This window comes from Gopherus flavomarginatus, chromosome 1 (genome assembly GCF_025201925.1).
Source record: "Gopherus flavomarginatus isolate rGopFla2 chromosome 1, rGopFla2.mat.asm, whole genome shotgun sequence".
NCBI classification, from domain to species: Eukaryota; Metazoa; Chordata; order Testudines; family Testudinidae; genus Gopherus; species Gopherus flavomarginatus.
In genome coordinates this window covers 233,586,132-233,605,109 of record NC_066617.1, presented here as the reverse complement: position 1 = coordinate 233,605,109, position 18,978 = coordinate 233,586,132, and the positions used below count along the sequence as shown (strand labels likewise).

General features: G+C 42.5%; 1 long non-coding RNA gene across 1 annotated transcript; it reads left to right on the top strand.

Annotated features, from left to right (window-relative positions):
* Positions 1-9,979: 9,979 nt before the first annotated feature.
* Positions 9,980-17,513, top strand: LOC127056767 (uncharacterized). Its single transcript, XR_007775907.1, has 5 exons — positions 9,980-10,046; positions 10,640-10,750; positions 14,023-14,193; positions 16,250-16,456; positions 17,381-17,513. It is a non-coding gene; the product is annotated as an uncharacterized LOC127056767 (long non-coding RNA).
* The last annotated feature ends 1,465 nt before the right edge of the window (positions 17,514-18,978 follow it).

Below are 18,978 nucleotides of genomic sequence, written 5' to 3'. Positions count from 1 at the left end.
AATTTCATAAGCAGTAGGTTTAAAACAAAGGAAATACTTCTTCACACAATGCACAGTCAGCCTATGGAACTTGTTGCCAGGGGATGTTGTGAATGGCTAATAGCCATTGATGGACCTATCCTTCATGAATTTATCTAATTCTTTGGATGTTGTAAATGCCAAAAGTATAATGGATTAGTAAAACCACTCTCATTGTGAATAAAAGTGTCCTTAATTCAATTTAGCTTAATTCACTTCCAATAAGAAGTAATTATTCTGGGATGAAATCACTTTTATTCTGTACTAGTGGTCACACAGAAAGCTAGTACGGAATAGTTTATTCTGGTTATTTTCCACACATAGACAAGCCCTGCATGCATTCTGTATCACAAAGGGCCTGATCAGAGGACACATTGAGCACCCTCAGCTCCCATTAAGTGGTGCAGGCTAAGCAGCTTGCAGGAGGCATTTGGCACCTAGCAGAATCTGATCCATAGTGCATACAGTATGCTGATCCTGACCCATATGACATTTACTTGTTCATGCAAGTTACTGTGATAGCATATAGAAATGTCTAACAACCTCTTGTAATCTGCTCAGAAATACCATACCATTAAAGGTGATAGGCCTTTGTGGCAAAGTGGGCTAACTAGGCATGTTCTCCTTTGGCAATGGACAGCTGCCTGACATATGCATCTCTGATCAATACTAGCTTTGCTTCCTCTTTCATCCATGCTTTGGATATGAATGGATTAGCATAGATGTAATACACAAATGAAAGTCATCCTGCCAGTCTGCATGGTAGAATTCTCTCTCAGGCTTATCTATACCATGGGTGAAATTCTGAAACTTCCACTGAATTCAGGGCTAGGGTTTCAGATGCTCATGTCTCCATGTACATCCAAGGCTATGATCTCTGAGGGTGACCCTCCTGGATTTCATTGCAACAATAGGGTTGTGAGTAGAGCTGGGCAAGAACTGGCTTTCCTGTCCCACAAGAATCTGAGGGCTTGGCTACACTTGCAAGTTACAAAGAAATAAAGGAGCCCCGGGCACACTAACTCACTCCCTGTCCACACTGGCAAGGCACGTAGAGTGCTCTGACTCCCTGGCTACAGCGCTGCTGGTGCTCCACCTTGGCAAGTGGAATAACATTTGCTGCGCCCCCAGTGGAGCACCGCGGTGCCAGCGTGGATGAGGTGTTGCATTACTGCACTGCGATTGACCTCTGGAAACCTCTCATAATCTCCTTAAGTCAAGTGGCCACTCTTGTCATTGTTTGAACTCGCTGTAGGAATGCGGATATGCCCTTTCAAAGCTCTGTTTCTGACAGATGGCTGCTTCTCTGCTCTGGGACAAAGGAACCATTACTGAGATATGCTGTCAAGTATCAGAGGGGTAGCCGTGTTAGTCTGGATCTGTAAAAGCAGCAAAGAATCCTGTAGCACCTTATAGACTAACAGACGTTTTGGAGCATGAGCTTTCATGGGTCAATACCCACTTCGTCAGATGCATGTAGTGGAAATTTCCAGGGGCAGGTATATATATGCAAGCAAGCTGGAGATAACGAGGTTAGTTCAATCAGGGAGGATGAGGCCCTGTTCTAGCAGTTGAGGTGCAAAAGCCAAGGGAGGAGAAATTGGTTTTGTAGTTGGCAAGCCACAGCCTTTGTTTAATCCTGAACTGATGGTGTCAAATTTGCAGATGAACTGAAGCTCAGCAGTTTCTCTTTGAAGTCTGGTCCTGAAGTTTTTTTGCTGCAGGATGGCCACCTTAAGGTCTGCTATAGTGTGGCCAGGGAGGTTGAAGTGCTCTCCTACAGGTTTTTGTATATTGCCATTCCTAATATCTGATTTGTGTCCATTTATCCTTTTCCATAGAGACTGTCCAGTTTGTCCGATGTACATAGCAGAGGGGCATTGCTGGCATATGATGGTGTATATTACATTGGTGGACATGCAGGTGAATGAACCAGTGATGGTGTGGCTGAGATATACTGCTTGCTCTGAGCGAGTGAGAGAGAGGCGGCGGGTGGGGAGGAAGATTTGCTGCTGTCTGAACTTACAAGACAGTATGCTGACACGCTCTCAGCCACCCCAAAACCCACTCTCTCTCCCTCCACATACACACAACACACTCCCTGTCACACTCCACCCCACCCCTGCATTTGAAAAGCACATGGCAGCCACGTGCATGATGGGATAGCTGTCACAATGCACTGCTCTTTGTGGCGTTGCAAGAGCTGCTAATGTGGCCCCGTCAGTGCGCTTCCCTGCTGCAGTGTCTGAAGGCTGGTTTAACTCCCAGCGCTCTACAATTGCAAGTGTAGCCAAGCCCTCTTTCAAAGGAGGGGGGGAGGGGTGAAAGAGATTTCCAAAAATGTTCCCATTCTAAATTATGACAAAAAGTCAAAATCTCAGAAATGTTCACAAAATTTTGCCATGAAAAAAAATCCAATTCAGATCATAAGTTTTCATTTCTAACCTATTTTAAATAATTTTGTCATTAAATCATCAATTTGTAAGCATGATAACAGAGGACAATAGAGTTATAGGGAATAGCCAGGATGATTTGTCAAGAACAAATCATGCCAAACCAACCTAATTTCTTCTTTGATAGCTCTACTGGCCTAGTAGATGGGGAGACGCAGTAGACATGATTTAATCTTGATTTACTAAGGCTTTTCACACAGTCCCACATGACATTCTTGAGAGCAAACTAGGGAAATGTGGTCTAAATGAAATTACTATGAGGTGGATGCACAATTTGTTGACAGACCATACTCAAAGAGTAGTTATCAATGGTTAACTGTCAAACTGAGAGGATGTATCTAATGCATTTCACAGGGGTCAGTACTAGTCAATATTTTCAATAATGACTTGGATAATTGAGCAGAGAATATGTTATAAAATTCGCAGATGACTCCAAGCTGGGAGGGGTTGCAAGCACTTTGGAAGATAGGTTGAGAACTCAAAGTAACCTTGACAAATTAGAGAATTGGTCTTTAATTAACAACATGAAAATTCAGTAAAGACAAGTGCCAAGTACTTTACTTAGGAAGGAAAAAAATCAAATGCACAACTATGAAATGGAGACGAGATGACTAGGTGTTGTACTGCTGAAAAGGATATGGGGGTTGTAGTGGATCATATAGTGAATGTGAGTCAACGATATGATGCAGTTGCTAAAAAGGCTAATATTATTTGGAGGTGTATTAACAGGAACATCCTATGTAAAAGCTGGAAGTAATTGTTCTGCTCTACTTGGCACTGATAATGTCTCAGCTAGAATACTATGTCCAATGCTGGATGCCAAAGGAGAGCAACAAAGATGTCAGAAAAAGATGTCAGAAAACCTGATATATGAAGAAAGGGGAAAAAAGTGGACATGTTTAATCTTGACAAAAGAAAATTGAGAGGCCACCTGATTTCAAGCTTTAGGTATGTTAGGGACTGTCATAAAGAGGACGATGATCAATTGTTCTTGATGTCCACTGAAGGCAGGACAAGAAATAATGGGCTGAATCTGCAGTAATGGAGTTTTAGGTTTGATATTATGGAATACTTTCCAATTATAAGGTTAGTTAAGCTCTGAAATAGGCTTCCAAAAGAGATTGTGGAAACCCGATCACTGGAGGTTTTAAAGAATAGATTGGACAAACGCCTGTCAGAGATGGTCTAGCTTTACTTGGTCCTGCCTCAGCCCTGGAGTGGAGGTGGACTTGACTTCTGAAGGTCTCTTCCAGCCCCACATTTCTAAGATTCCATGATTCTTTGATGTTTAGTATAAATGAAGTTGAATTTCAAAACAAGAAGTCATTTCAAACCAAACCAAGAAACAAAAACTTTGAATTTACAAAATATTGAAAGAAAACTCTTTTCCTAAAAAAAGGTGAAGAAAATTTGTCAACTCTGACCCTTTCCCATGAACCATTTCAGTTTTGATGAATCAATGTTTTTTAACAAAAAAATGTTTTGTTGAAAAATTCCTGATCAGTTCCAGTTGCTGAGATATAGTACATACAGTTTCATTGGGTTCTGGCCACGTCTGTCCAGTATAGAGTGGGGGCTAAATCTATAGAACCCTTGAATGCCATTTTTCAGAGTATGTGCCATACATGCTAAAACTTAAGGGGATTAATTTGTGTAGATTTTTCATTTTCAATGGTAGGCATATGGATTCTAATTTGAAAGTGACAACTAGAAATAGGTCTGAGCCATGAAATTCAAACCTTGATTCAGATTTCAAACCTCCCAGGTATGGAAGTGTTTGGATAATAAAGAGAGAGATTAGTTGTGAAATTAAGACCAAGATATGGGTTCTGATTTCCAGACCCTCACTGTCTTGGTTCAGGTCCAGGGTTTCAGTTCAGGTCCAACAGATGACAAAGTGTGCAAGTACATTGGATAGTAGGGATGTTCAAGCCAGTTTAGTTAAAATAAGAACCTTGCTTCCAATTTGTTTGATTGTTTAAAAAAGGTCCAGAGGCCTCTGCAGTTCAGATAAGCTTTTGACAGTGTCCAGATTTTTAGATGCTTAACCATTCCAAAGCTTTGGAGGATTGCCTGTTGCTACTAGATATACTACATACCACTGTTACTTTATGAGACACATGACTGAAGACCAAGAATCTTCAACTACCTGACTAGTTCAGGTCTTCCATGTAATTGCCCTTCTTAAAGTGTTATCATTTTTATCAAATATTGTGAATAACCTATTTGTAATAAGTAATGAGTCCTAATCTGTGTGGGTCACCCTGGCTACACACATACAATGAAAACCTTTGTCTGGCAAGTGCAAAACACTACGGTAACATTTTGTAAAACCAGTTGTAGGACCTAATTTTGTTCTCACGTCTGCTGGCTTTATACCTGTGCAACTCCATTGACTTTAATATAAATCAGGAGTAACTCAACTAGATTAATGAATCTGGATCAGGCCTGAAGTTCTTGACTATTAATGCTAATTTGTGCCCCATAAAAAGGAGCAGAACTGTCCAGTGGAGGATCCCTCCTAAATAGGGGAATATGCTGATAGTGTAGGTCTCCCTCAACATCTAGCACTGTGGACATGTTTGAGGAAAGAGGAAGTGGCCAGAACATATCGAAAACTTTGTCATCTCCAATTGCTGGAACAGTCCCTTGAGGCCATAGGTAACTTCATGCTGAGGATCAAACTTGTGACTAGACATCCCAAGAATTGGAAGTGGTGGGGAAGAGTAGAACAGACCCCATAAAAGTAGCATAAAGCTACCTTTGTCTGTTCCTGTGCCATGCCGTTGCCAGCTGGCCCAGAGAATCCAGCCTAGAATGTTTAAACTGTCTTATATGAGTCTCTTGCTTTATTAATCTCAAGACAATATTTGAAACCAATGGCCTTAGTTAGAAGGGGGGCAGACGAATGGGAAGAAAAGGAAAGGGCAAAGGGCCATTAAAGGGAAGGAGCATGAGAGGGACGGGGAGAAGAAGGTAAAAGGCGTCAGGGATGGAGTGATGCTGAGGTGAAGAGACTGCAAGGGGGAGGGTTGGCACAAACAGCCAATCAGTCCAGGACAGAGAAAGTCTAATCAAAACTCTTGAAAGGTCTCTGAGGATATGTCTACACTGCAGCTGGAAGGTGCAACTCCCAGGGCAGGTAGACTTACGCACACTAGCTCTGCTTGAGCTGATGTGCTGAAGCTAGCAGCATGGCTGCAACAGCTTGGGTTAGCTGCCTGAATGTGCCCAGAGGGTTGGCTGGGATTATACACAGGTGGTTAGTCCAAGCGGCTGCTGCTACATTGCTACTTTTAGCATTTGAGCTTGATCAAAGCTAATGTGGGTCCTGAAAATTACAATCCTGGCTGCAATGTAGACTTGCCCTGAACATCCAGAAGTCCCTGCTTTGCAGCTTCTGTCCCTATTAGCTGGAGTCTCTCTTCAGTTTTCCCCGAAGGCATATTGGGAGAGAAGGCATCAGCTGGGTCCTAATGCCCTCAGAATAGAGATGTATAAATTTTTAGGGCAAAAATTCTTCTGATTCATATCCATGAAACTGTGCAGTCAGTAAAGAGACCTTGAGGTTGAGTCTTAATGGGGAACACAGAAGCAGCACCAATGAGGATCCGATTAATAATGCATAAGTACCAGTGTGTCTGAGCTTTTTATAGACAGAGACCCTGACTAAAAAACCCTGCTTGAAACTAATCACATCTCTGAATATGTACCTGGACCCTAGAGTTTTACTGGGGAGTCAAGCATTTTTCCTTCATGATGAAGCTGGAGGAGCTGTAAGGAGGAAGATGGATTGCAATCACATATTTAATATGGTCTGCTTTAGGGAGATGCTTTGGCTTTTTATTAAGAAAAAAACCAAAACCAAAACAAAATCCAAATGCTAGATTAGTCAGGACAACTGAGAGTTGTATGTGCTGTTTTAAAACACTGGGTTTTTATTTTGTCGTACCCTATGTTGATTCAGCTGCAAATCCTGATCACGTAAGGATGTGAAGGATAGTGTGAGCTTGTAAGATGTATGAAGCAGACAAGCATATGAGCTTGGAGGCTTGGAGACTCTAGCTAGGTAGGGTGGTGATGTGACTGTGTCTTCAGTTTGTGACCTGCAATAACATATTAAAAAGATTAGTACTGCTTCTCTTTTTGGATTAATGTAGGTAATGACTTCAGGGATTGGGTGTGGAAAGGTGACATGCACCTGGAGAAGATATTGGAAGGCAAGAACACACACACACACACACACACACACACACACACAGGATTTGTACAATATCAATAAAGAATGTTTTCAGAAATGACACCATGTAAATACGACACAGTATAATTGATGGAATTGCTTATTTAAGCAATTCAAGGAGCTATACCATCATTAACTGCAGTTCCTTACTTAGTATTTTTGGTTTCTCAAAGTGAATACAAGTTCATGAAAGATGACATCTCTGGGGTCTGATGTCCTCTGTCAGTCCACAGCATGTGGGTACAGCACAAAGCAGTACAAGCGTCTCTGGGCCATCCTGACATGTGCTGCAGCACAAGAAAAGAGGTTAGTTCCATTTCCAGGCAGTTTATCTGCTCAAACTGCCAACACAGATACCAGTTAGTGCCATTTTTAAAATAGACACTGTTTAACCATAAACTGGACTGGATCAAATTCATTCATACCATAGATCAGCCACCAGCTGGTAATAACTTCGGCACTACTGTCCTATGCTGAATACAAACCAGTGGCTGAGGCCCTGTCTACACTGGGATTTTAACCACCTAGAGCAGCTGCACTGAGGCAAATTGAACTGAACAGGTATAAATCAATTCTGGACTAGGGGTTTGCATGGCTGAGCTCATAGGTGGCTAAAATCCCAGTGCAAAAGAGGCCTGAAGTATGAGAAAATGTAATTACTCCCATTACTAACTGCCTGAGCTATATAGCCCTGTTACTCGTTCTTTTAACATGAAATCCTTCATATATATATACACATACACACACACACGCACACATATATACATATATACACACATACACACACACACCCCCACACTCCTCTGCCCTGATATAACATGACCCGATATAACACAAATTCGGATATAACGAGGTAAAGCAGTGCTCTGGGGGGTGGAGGGGGCTGCGCACTCCAGTGGATCAAAGCAAGTTCGATATAATGTGATTTCACCTATAATACAGCCAGATTTTTTGGCTCCCGAGGACAGCATTACATCGGGGTAGAGGTGTACATATTATATTATTTTGAAACTTTTTTCTTAGCTTTAGTTAATTGTAAAACCCTCCCAACATTTATCTTTTATAAAATAACCTGGTTTGACTACTTTAGCCATCAAATCTTGCCATTTAGGCTGACTTAATTCAGTTAATATCTTGGCTGATTGCCAGCATGTTACTTTAGTGAAATGTATTATGGCTGGAGTAGATGGAAGCACAGCCATTAGAAGCAATGTACTATGTACAAGATATAGCCCCTATTTAACATATCACAATTTTCCTTGCAGGAAAACAAAACAAAACTGATTGCTCACAATGAGAAGAAAAAAAAAAGCAAAGCCTGGCATTGTTTCTTAAAATACTTGTAATTTGAACTAGACAATGTCAGGGACAATAGTTCAAACCTCAGTGCATTGTGTGTAAACCTCTTAAGAAATGGGAGTTAGATGAACACCAGGCTTCTAAGCCTTAGCTATTTTTGTTAATCTAGGCTAAACAAAAAGACTTGCTTTTTGAGGTAGGTCAGGGTGAGAAATAAAGGAAGAGAAAGAGCATAAGGATATGTCTAGACTACGGGTGCTACAATGGCACAGCTGCAGTGCTGCAACTCTGCTGCTGTAATGCCATCGTGTAGATGTTTCCTACTTTGACAAAAGCAGTTTTTCCACCGATGTGGGTAATCAGCTTCCAGAAGCAGTGGTAGCCCTTGGTTGACAGAAGAATTCTTCCGTTGACGTAATCGTGTCTACACCAGGGGTTAGGCTGGCTGAACTACTGCGCCCCGGAGTGTGAACTTTTCAAACTGCTGAGCAACATGGCTAGGTTGATCTAAATGTTAAGTGTAGACAGTGCCTAAAAGTAGGACTCCACAGATATTGTTACTTCACTTCCTTTCTTTGTTTGCAAACCATGGAACATAGCTAGGCCAATTTCACAGCAATTAAAATGTTTCTAGACCAAGTAACAGGTAAGCACTGGGGCTCCATATCAGGGGAAGACTGAAATCCGACACAGGATTTGACTGTGGCTGTCACAGATGACAAGGATAGCTAAGCATGTTTGCCTGGGAGTCAGATAAGCGGAAGACTCCTCCAATTCATTCACTAGTTTGGATTTGAGAAGGTAGTAGTCTGAACTGTTGTCATGGTCTCTGGCTGTGAACCCCTACCAGTCAGAATCCAATAACACAGATATATTCTTTCATGAAGAGGCATCCCCTCTGAAAATTGTCCTGAATGGATCCTACTAGGGTGACCAGATTCCCGATTTTATAGGGACAGTCCTGACTTGGGGGCATTTTCTTATATAGGCAACTATTAGCCCCCACCCCCTTCCCAATTTTTTTACACCTGCTGTCTGGTTACCCTAGATCCTACGCATTGGCCTTCGCCTCAGAGTTAACAGACTCAATATTTTAGATTAATATTGACTTGTGGCCAACTGCACATCATTTAAAACTATTACTTTAAAATGGATTAGCAGTATGCTTTCATTCCGTGTGTGTTTAAACTAAATCCCAAGGCTGCTAGAGCTGTTTGATTACTTACTTCACAAAGAATTAGTGGCAATTTAAGGTCAGTTTCTAGCCAAATGAGAATTTCAGATCTCTGCTCATCTCTCATTATGTATATTGATCTTTTTTTAAATATTGCACATGCAAATTATTTTGCAGCAAACGCAAAAAGCTCAAGAAGGCAGCAGCAGCAGTAGCCATAATCAGATTCTGAACAGACAGTGCCTGGAGGAGTTTGGTTTCTCTTCTGCTTTTAGCAACAGCTGGGATTACCTTTTCTTCCAGTGAGAGGCAAAGCTATTGAATTGTTGCAGGATCATTTTTTCCCAGCAAGTAGACAGTTTTAACAATTCATGCACACGTGGTTCTCCCCCAGCGTCTCTGAATTCCAGACTTCCAGCTGGGTGCCGTTTGATAATGAAAAGGACCTGACAAGCACTTCCCAGCCATCCCATAGCAGAGCTAGTCCCCGTTTTATAAAGCAAAAGGCAATTTTGTCTGATCCTTGCTGGTATCCCATGAGTGAATGGAGTGAACGAGCTTCACGAATGATTTCCAGCTTGGTGGAGATGCAATAAGAGACCGGAATTAGAGAGGAATTGAGGAGAGTAAAAAGAAAACCAAGAGGCCTCACACTTGCACTCATTTTGCATAGCTAAAAACAGCAGCCCACTTATTTAATTTGGACTGCAGAGTTAAGCAATCAGCCCATTCCATTTGCAATACGTTAGCTATAAATGGACATTCTTGCCCAAGAGCACTCTTCTGAGCAAAACTGAGCATTCAAACAATGTGCATGATGGAGGAGGGGAGCTCAGTCTGAGGATTATTGCTACATACCGAGGTAACTCCAAGTTTCATTAGCAAATGTGTGCTCATTTATATCAATCTGGGTGCATACAAATGTGGTTTGTTTCCTACAGCTGTTGTGTGCATGAGAGGGGGTGCTGAGGGAGCAGGGGTTCCTGCTTCACTGCTTGTGAAGGTTAAATGGACTTACTGGGACAGAATTGCATCAAAAATTCAACCTTTCAGCCATGAAGTGCTAATGTGGGCATGGCCTTTTAAAAAGAGCTGCCAGTTTTATGACAACAATCTAATCTCCTCCCCCCCCCTCCCGTAGTACATGCCAGTCCAGATTGCTCTCAGTGCGTCACATTTGCAATTGTATGGAAACAGCATAATTAGCTCTGCATGCTTTGCCTGTTTATGTTTTGTTTTGTATCATCTTATTTCCGTTAACATATGCAGTGACAACCTGTTAAAAAATCAGAACCTTTATTGCACACACAAACCATATATGTGAAGTAGGTTACAATTCCATAATAATATTTCTCAGCATCACTGTTGTATAGACTTATTTTCTTTGTAATAAAATTACTGTAATTTCTTTTGTGAACTCATGAAAAAAGTGCTATTCTACTCTCTCCAATCCAGGCTCTTCCTGGAGGAATATTTGCAGAGCCTAGTGATAGCCACTGAACAGTCAACATTTTCTAATAATAACCACAGCAGTCTGAAAGGAGACTTTCCATAGGGAGATCTAAGGTAACTATGTGATAACAAATGGCACTTATAAACTTTACAACAACTTCTATGGCATATATCAATGAATTGCAGATATGAACTTTTGACTCCAATGGAAAGGTTTTGCATGTGTTTTTAAATGAGCATTTTAACAAATATTATGGGAAGGGGGTTTGCACAAATATAGCAACTATTCCGTCCCTTGGAATGTCTGTTCCATTGTGTGAAAGATGTTCTTTTTCAACAAAGAAAGTGCCGTGATTCCAAATGTAGTGTCCTACATGAATATTACTGAAAGGGCTTCTAGGTTGCCCAGTCATGAGCATATGGAGGGAAGTCAAACTGGACACACAAAATGTCATGAAGGGACCATGTGGCAGTGACGGACAATTACATGAGATATTTCCCTGCCTCTGCAGAATATCTGGGCAGCTGACAGGCTACACAGGAGAGAAGGAGCTGGAAAGGAGCCAGATAACAGCAAATCTACATGGTCTGTTCCCCTTCCTTTGCATATTGAAGCCCACGTAAAAACCTGGGATTAGTTAATGCTGCTCAGAGCAGCATCAGCTACTGCTCCAGAATTTATTTCCTCCATTGGCAGGGTCACACAGTGCAGCACCACAGCTAACTGGCAAAATGCCTGACCAGGAACTGCCTCTTTTGCAGTGTGGTTGTAGTCCTGTTGGTCCCAGGATATTAGAAAGACATGGTGAATGAGAAAATAGGATTTTTCACAGACCCACCCAGAGGGAAGCATGGTGGCTCATCCCCTCCTAGTGCCTGCTGGGCCAGCTCTCTCCCTCCCTGAGCACAATAATAGCGTTTATTAGACCAAACTGGTCCAATAAATGCTATTACTGCACCACCTTGACTGCCTTTTGCAGTGCTCAGGGAGGGAGAGAGCTGGCCCAGGAGGCACTAGGAGTGGATGAGCCACCATGCTTCCCTCTAGGTGGGTCTGTGAAAATCCTTTCTTAACTACGTAGGTCATTAGCCTCTTCCCGTTTTCACATTCCCTTCCCAGCCACTCTGTGCATCTGATGAAGTGGGCTGTAACCCCTGAAAGCTTATGCTCAAATACATTTGTTAGTCTCTATGGTGCCACAAGGGCTCCTCGTTCTTTTTTCAGACAGAAATGTAACCTTCTAGCTGCACTTTAAGGGTACATCTGCACGGTAGCTGGGATCCTGCTTGAGCTAGCATGCTAAAAACAGCAGTGTAGCCAGGGGTAGCATAGGCAGCGGCTCAGGCTTATTGCCTGAATACAAACCCACTGAGACACCTGGTGTGTACACAGGTGGCTACCCGGAGCTGCTGCCCATCTTGCTGCCCCAGCTACACTGCTACTATTAGTGCGCTAGCTCAAGCAGAGCTAGCTTGTGCCTGGCTACCTGCCCTGGGAAATATTCTTCCAGATACGGGGTAGATGTATCCTAAAAGGATGCTCGGCTTTTGGAATATTCCCCTCTACCCCATGACTTTTACTGCCAGTAGGCAACAAACCTTTATGGCCCAAGACACCCAAGTTAGGTTCTAGTGTTGTAGCGACCCTAGAAAATCATGGAAACAGTAATGCAGAGGCCTAGGATGTCAGTGGACTGAAAATTGGATATGAGTTTGCTTTTCAAAATGGCAGGGGAAAAACAAAAGCATAGTGCAGTTTTGGGTTGCATCTATTGAGGCATCACAAGATTGAGCTGGGAAGTGGCAGAATTTTCTCTGACTTTTCTACATCGTCCCAGTGTTAAGGTGCCCAGAACTGATTACAGATTTGCAGAATAGGATTGAAAACTATATATGACTTAATTATAATGGATAATTTAACATCTGATTAATACACCTCTACCTCGATATAACATGACCTGATATAACACAAATTCAGATATAACATGGTAAAGCAGTGCTCGCGGGGGGGCGGGGCAGGGCAGGGCTGTGCACTCCAGAGGATCAAAGCAAGTTCAATATAACGCAGTTTCACCTATAACACAGGAAGATTTTTTGGCTCCCAAGGACAGCATTATATCGAGATAGAGGTGTATATTCTTTTTCTGTATGCAGTCGATCTCGGAACAAATTTGATTCTGATAACGCAGGGATTACGAATAGTCACTGTTCATGCTGCATGACTGATCAGCTAAATTATATGACATTTTCATTCCCTGATTAGGTGACCTAATTAGCCACGAATATTCTTATCTGTTAGACAAATCTACTGTGCAAATAATAAGACCACTTTTCTATAATTGCCATTATAGCATTTTCAGTGTGATTGTTCTCAAGGATATTTATGTACACCAGAATTCACCAAGATTTTGCTTTTTATGAACACTTTTGTGAGCAAAACCTTGCTTATTCAACTGTTAATGCAATCAAGTGAAGGTGGTCTAGGATACTGGTGGTGTGAATCTGTGTTTTATTCACAAAATGCTTTTTTGCTGCATTTACGGCATGTATTGAGGAAGGTAATTAACAGTGATTAATGAACAAGAGGGAGTGACTTATTAGAAGAGATTGGAGAAACTAAATAGGTGCTTCTTGGCTAAGCAATGACTCAAAAAAGGCATCTGCAACTACTTGAAGGATAGAAACGTTCAGGGCCAGATTCTGATATATTATTCAACATGGGTAAGGTCTTGCTCCACAAATGGCCTCGTTGAAGCCAATGGGATTAGTCCTGAAGTAAGATGATTCTAAGTGTGAATAAAGACTCAGCATCTGGCCCTAAAAGAGAAATTACTTAGCGTGGTACAAGTCAGGGGAGACACTGGGACAAAAGTTAACAAAAGAAAATTTAAGGTTTCATATTAAAAAGATCTTCCCAACATGGCATTCTATAATACTGGGAATAGTTTCCCAATAGCTCTGGTGGAAGTCTCTCCATCATTGGGGCATTTAAACTAGGCAAAAACAATAGGAAATATATTACAAAGAAGAGTTGTGCTGGGGGAGAGGGTCTAGCTCATACTCCTAGATAAGGCCAGAAGGGACCGTTATGATCATCTAGTCTGACCTCCTGCACATCACAGGCCACAGCACCTCACCCACCCACTCCTGCAACAGCCCCATAACCTCTGGCTCAGTTACCGAAGTCCTCAAATCTTGATTAAAAGACTTCAAGTGACAGAGAATCCACTAGTTGCCTAACAGGTCTTTTCAAACACAAATTATGATGATTGGAAGAATCAAGGTTATCCCTGGATAGACCGATCAAGTTGCTCAGCTCCAACGCAATGCACAGATTCTTAGCAGAGACCATAAATCTCTTTGTGACTCCTATCTTTTCTTTACAGTTTCCTCGACTGTCAAGAGCATGGGGAGTGAAGGCTGAGCTAAACCTCTGAAAAACATTTAGGTCACCTCCCAGCAAATGCACCAAGGAACTGCCAAAGAAAAGCATAACAATCTTTCAGCTTCAATCATTTCAGCTGAAATTATAATGCAGAGGAATGTCGATGTGACTGGTAGGTTTTAGCGGAAAGAGCTCATTCCCCCAGTCCCCTCCCCCTGCCCCCTGTGCTCAAAATGTTGTATTTTTTGACATGACCAAGTTTCCAAAGGCACAAAAGATCCCTCCAAGTGGTAAGTTATCCCATTGGCTATCATGATGATTTCTTCCTTGTTCTTTTTCAAATGAGAGTCTATGCACCAGGCAGCAATCTGAGGATTGTACAGATGAGATAGAAGAAACTCCTTTTATAATGTGCTCATTGCTTTTAATTTAACAGGGCTGTTGGCTGCCTTTGCCCTGGGCTGAGATTACCTAGTTCAGAAATAGGGAAAATAATGAATCCAAAACCAAATAGAAAAGCACTCATCAAAACAATTTGAGGTGCTCAGGAGCAGGAGAATGTTATGTAAATGAGCTGACACAGTACGGAAATGGCTAAAGACAGTAGGAGAACAATATATGGTACTTTCAGACTCTTGATTGGAGGAAAAGCGTGCAGTGGTAAGTAGGTAAATAAATATTAATCCCATACTCTTTGTGTTGGCACAGCAGTGTTAGCTGCACAACAGAGTAGTGGACCCAGAGATGAGATTTCTGGGTGACTGAGTGGATACACACCACTGGAGCAGTAGCTTTGGCAGCCATCCTGTATTGTGGCACTGCCATCCCAAATCATCGGTGACTGACACTCTCTGAATAGTTTCACTCTCTCCGCTGAGTTTACACTCTTCAAATACTTGTAGACAATTACGAGAGCTCCCCTCAGTCACTGTTCAGTCAACTGTACATAATTTTGTGCTTTTTAATCTTTCCTCCCATGTCAGTGACTCCAGTCCCTTAGTCCCGTTTGTTATTCTTTGCAGAATTCTCTCCATTATGATATGCTCAAACCAAGGACCACCTGTGGGGAGAGAGGGCAAAAGGCTCAGGCCGCCCCAGACCCTAATTTGAGAGGGCTCCTGAACTGAGTGGTGTTGCAGCCTGGCACATGGGGTTGCAGAGTCACTCAAGTTTGGCCCAGCTGCCCCTTTGTCATGACAAACTTTGCCCCGGCCCTCCAAGAACTTCTGCATGGCCCTGCTCAAAGCTGAATGCAATAGTTGCAAAATTTATTATTGTAATTATTTAGTATTTGTATTGTGACAAAGTAATTAAAAGAGGTCATGCTATTGAACACTCAATTATTGCATAATGATCTAAAACATTGAATAACGCAAACTCAGAGTAAAAGTCCCCATGTACTAAGGGCTGTACACTCTTTGAAAAAAGACAGACTTGTGACAAAGAGCTTACAGTCTGTGATGAGACAGCAGGTGGAGAAAAACAAATGGGAGAAGACAAGGTAATCGTGACATGACTGTGCGTGGGTGGTATAAGCAGCAGCAGTCTCAGGACACTCACTGCCTGTTTGACAGGGAACCTAGCAGTAAAATATTTCCCATGAATGCGATATGATCTGAATATGCCAAACACTTTAGTTTGTGGGGATGGAAAACAGAAGAAAATATTAAATCTTTAACTCATGATGAAACACTGCACTGTGGTGCCATAAAGTATGGAAGGAAGACAAAAGAGGAAGTGAAAATATGGTTAACTGTTAAGAAAGATGATAAAATAGTCTACATAACGAGACATACAATACAGTCACTTAAATTACTCCCAATTCTTTTACAACCTTAAACTAAAACAAGCTTCATTATGTTAGAACAGCTAAAATGCAACCCTTATGCAAGGAAGAGCAATAAGTATAATTGTGTGTGCGTCTTCAAGATCATTTACTGAGAATATGCCTAGTATTCTGCTTTGCTGGGGCAACTGTGGCAAAAGCAAACACAAGCTGAATGATTTAGGAGCCCAAGCTCTATCTTTTACCTCTAGTACCAGATTCAAACCTCTATGACTGGACCAGAGATATACAAAAAAACAAGGACAAATTTCTGTTGTTTTTACTTTGTTGTGGAAGGTCTGAATGAATGACACTTAGGACTGAATTTTATTCTTTTTTTTTTTTAATTACTTAAACTAGGAAGGTATTTAATCTTTTTCTTTCTTGCAACTTTCCTATTCAGCCTTCTTCCAGAACTCATGATCGTATGCCAGGCTGTCATGCAGATTGGTCTTTCTGAGGTTCACTGGTATCCAGTCCACGTGCTGAGTCTTTGGTCATCTTCCATCCACAGTCATCGCAAGAGTCATTGTACTGACACAGCTGTCCAGTCTCCACTGGTTATGCCCACACCAACATAGCCTGGCCTCCCTCATCCTGTCCAGGGGCGGTGAGTTATATGGGCCTGTGGTGCCCAGGCTCCAGCAAATTCAGGGCTCGGGGTGCCCGGCTCCACCATTGTTCACGTCTGAGTATTTCCCTCCAGCCCCTCCTTGCTGCCCCGCATGCCTCCCCCAAGGGTCCGTATCTGCCCTGGGCAGTGGACAGCTGCCCCCTGCAGCTCCGCGCTGCACTCCTTCGCCTGCTGTTGCTGCCGCCAGCTACAAGGGAGCGGCACTGGGGCAGGCTGAGGCAGCTGCTGCACCTGAGGAGGTGAATGGCAGACCCCTCTCCCCAGCAGATGACTCTGAGTCAACTCCAGGGGGAGAGGGAGCTTATCCTGGCAGGACCTCCTGAACAGCAACCTGGGGGGGCTTGGGTGAGTGTCATGCTGGGGAGGGGGTCCCTGATCCCCTGGAGCTCACTGCTGCTGGTGGGGAGACCTCCTCTCTGACCCCTGCCCGGGACAGCCTGCCTGCTGCACCCCAGATGCCTCATCCCTGGTCCAGCCCCACACCCCACCCCCTCCTGCACCTCAACCCCCTACCCCAGCCCAGAGCCTGCACCCAGCACCCAAACTCTGTCCCAGAGCCCACACCCCTCCTGCACCCAAACTTCCTCCCAGAGCCTGCACCCCAAACTCCCTCCCAGGCAGGTGGAGGGGGAGGGAAGGGTGAGACTTGGACCCGTTCTGGGCACCACCAGAAATTATACAAACCTGCCACCCCTGAACCTGTCTTCAGTTGGAGCAAACTGCATGAATCCCCTTTCAATCTTGTTTCATTTTCTATCATGAAGTGCCAACTATTTGAACATCTCAACATCTTCATTTCCTTTTTTGTGGCAAGCCAAGTTTCTGTTCCGTACATTAAGATGGGTCAAATTGCAGTTTTATACTCTACCTTTTAACTTTATTGGCATCTTTTGTTTACAGAGAACTGGGGTCAGCTGCCACCATTTGCACTATGCAGCTTTAGTAAGATGCTGAGCTTCACCATCATCAGTTGCCATTGATTCTCGGTATTTAAATTGTTTCACTGTTCTAAGCTGTCTGCCTGTTATATCCTTTATGGTGAGTGCTCCTCCCTTAGATATCATAACCTCAGTGTTACTAACATGTGCCCTCAGGCTAGCCGGCTCACAACTACATTGCCGCTATTCAAAGTTGGCTTGTTGGATCTCGCATTCTTCCACACATCTCTAAATCATCTGCAAACAGCATCTTCCAAGGCAGATCCCTTCGTATAGTCTCACTCATCACCCACTCATCCACAGCTGCAAACTAAAAGGGGCTCAACACTGACCTCTGAGGCAGGCCAATGTTTACCAGAAATTCTCTACTGTAGCCCCATTTAGTTTTGACTAGGTTAGTCACTCCACCACACATGTTTAAAAGTAATATTTTATTGAATCAGGATATGTTGTAATGTCACCCATAGTAAAGTAATACATCTCTAGAGAATGGACTTGAATTTAAGGTATTGTAAATGTATTCCTTACATTGGAATGTACATCTCTTTTTCAAATATGCTTGTCCTATTCTTTTAGCCTATTCTTTTTCCCCCCTCCCCCTGCCTTCTTCATCTTATATCTGTAATGCAGAGAAAACTGGCTGCTGATCAAAAAAAGTGGAAGAGTGGTGAAGTAATATATCAGTCCTTCCCTAATTCCTGGGTTGCTGCAAGCATCCTGTTAATATCTGAAAGCCCCATTTTTGGTCTTTTTTTACTGTAAGATACAATTGGAAAGGTCACAACATTTCTAGGTTGTTTGAATCAAGTCTATTTTCAGTTTTGTGGGTTTAAATGTCCTAAAATACTCAGGATGTCTCTGATGAAGACATACAGTAGAAAATAGGCACAAGCAAGTACTGTAAACAATATCTAGAACCTACACCCCATCAACTCATCCATTCCTTTACCCTGTTCCTGAGCTCTTGAACACTGGAAATTCCCATGTGTTCCGCAATGGCCATTTCTTATGCTCGGAAATACTTCCTACCTCATTTGATACCAAGCATCTGTTGGTAATTAGATAAAAATAACCACTAGTATAAACATGACTGGTCTGGCCCAACCTATCCTAAAAAGTACATTCTGCAAGTCAGCCTATTTTTATTCATTGGGCATTTGCCTTCTCCATACCCATCATGAATAAAATGCATGCAACATGATTTCATCCCCATGGAAAAATAAATCAAACAACCCAAAGTATAACAGCTATGATGGAAACAAATAATTGCTTCATAGGTTAAAATTGCTAGAGGCCCACAGACAAAACAAGGGTAAATATGTAGATGTGATAACATTTATTACTGAAATTATTTTGAGGGCCTTCCAAGGTATTCAACCATCCTTCCCACATACAGTTTCTCCCTCCTTTACTTCCCTCCTGTCCTCAGAGGAGTCTCACTGCAGTAAATGTCTCCCATCTGATAGCCATGGAAGGCTGGGACACAATTCTCTCCAGAACCTAATCAAGACCATTCCAAGAATCAGCCACAGATGACAGTCCGTAAGTGTACCAGGTGTT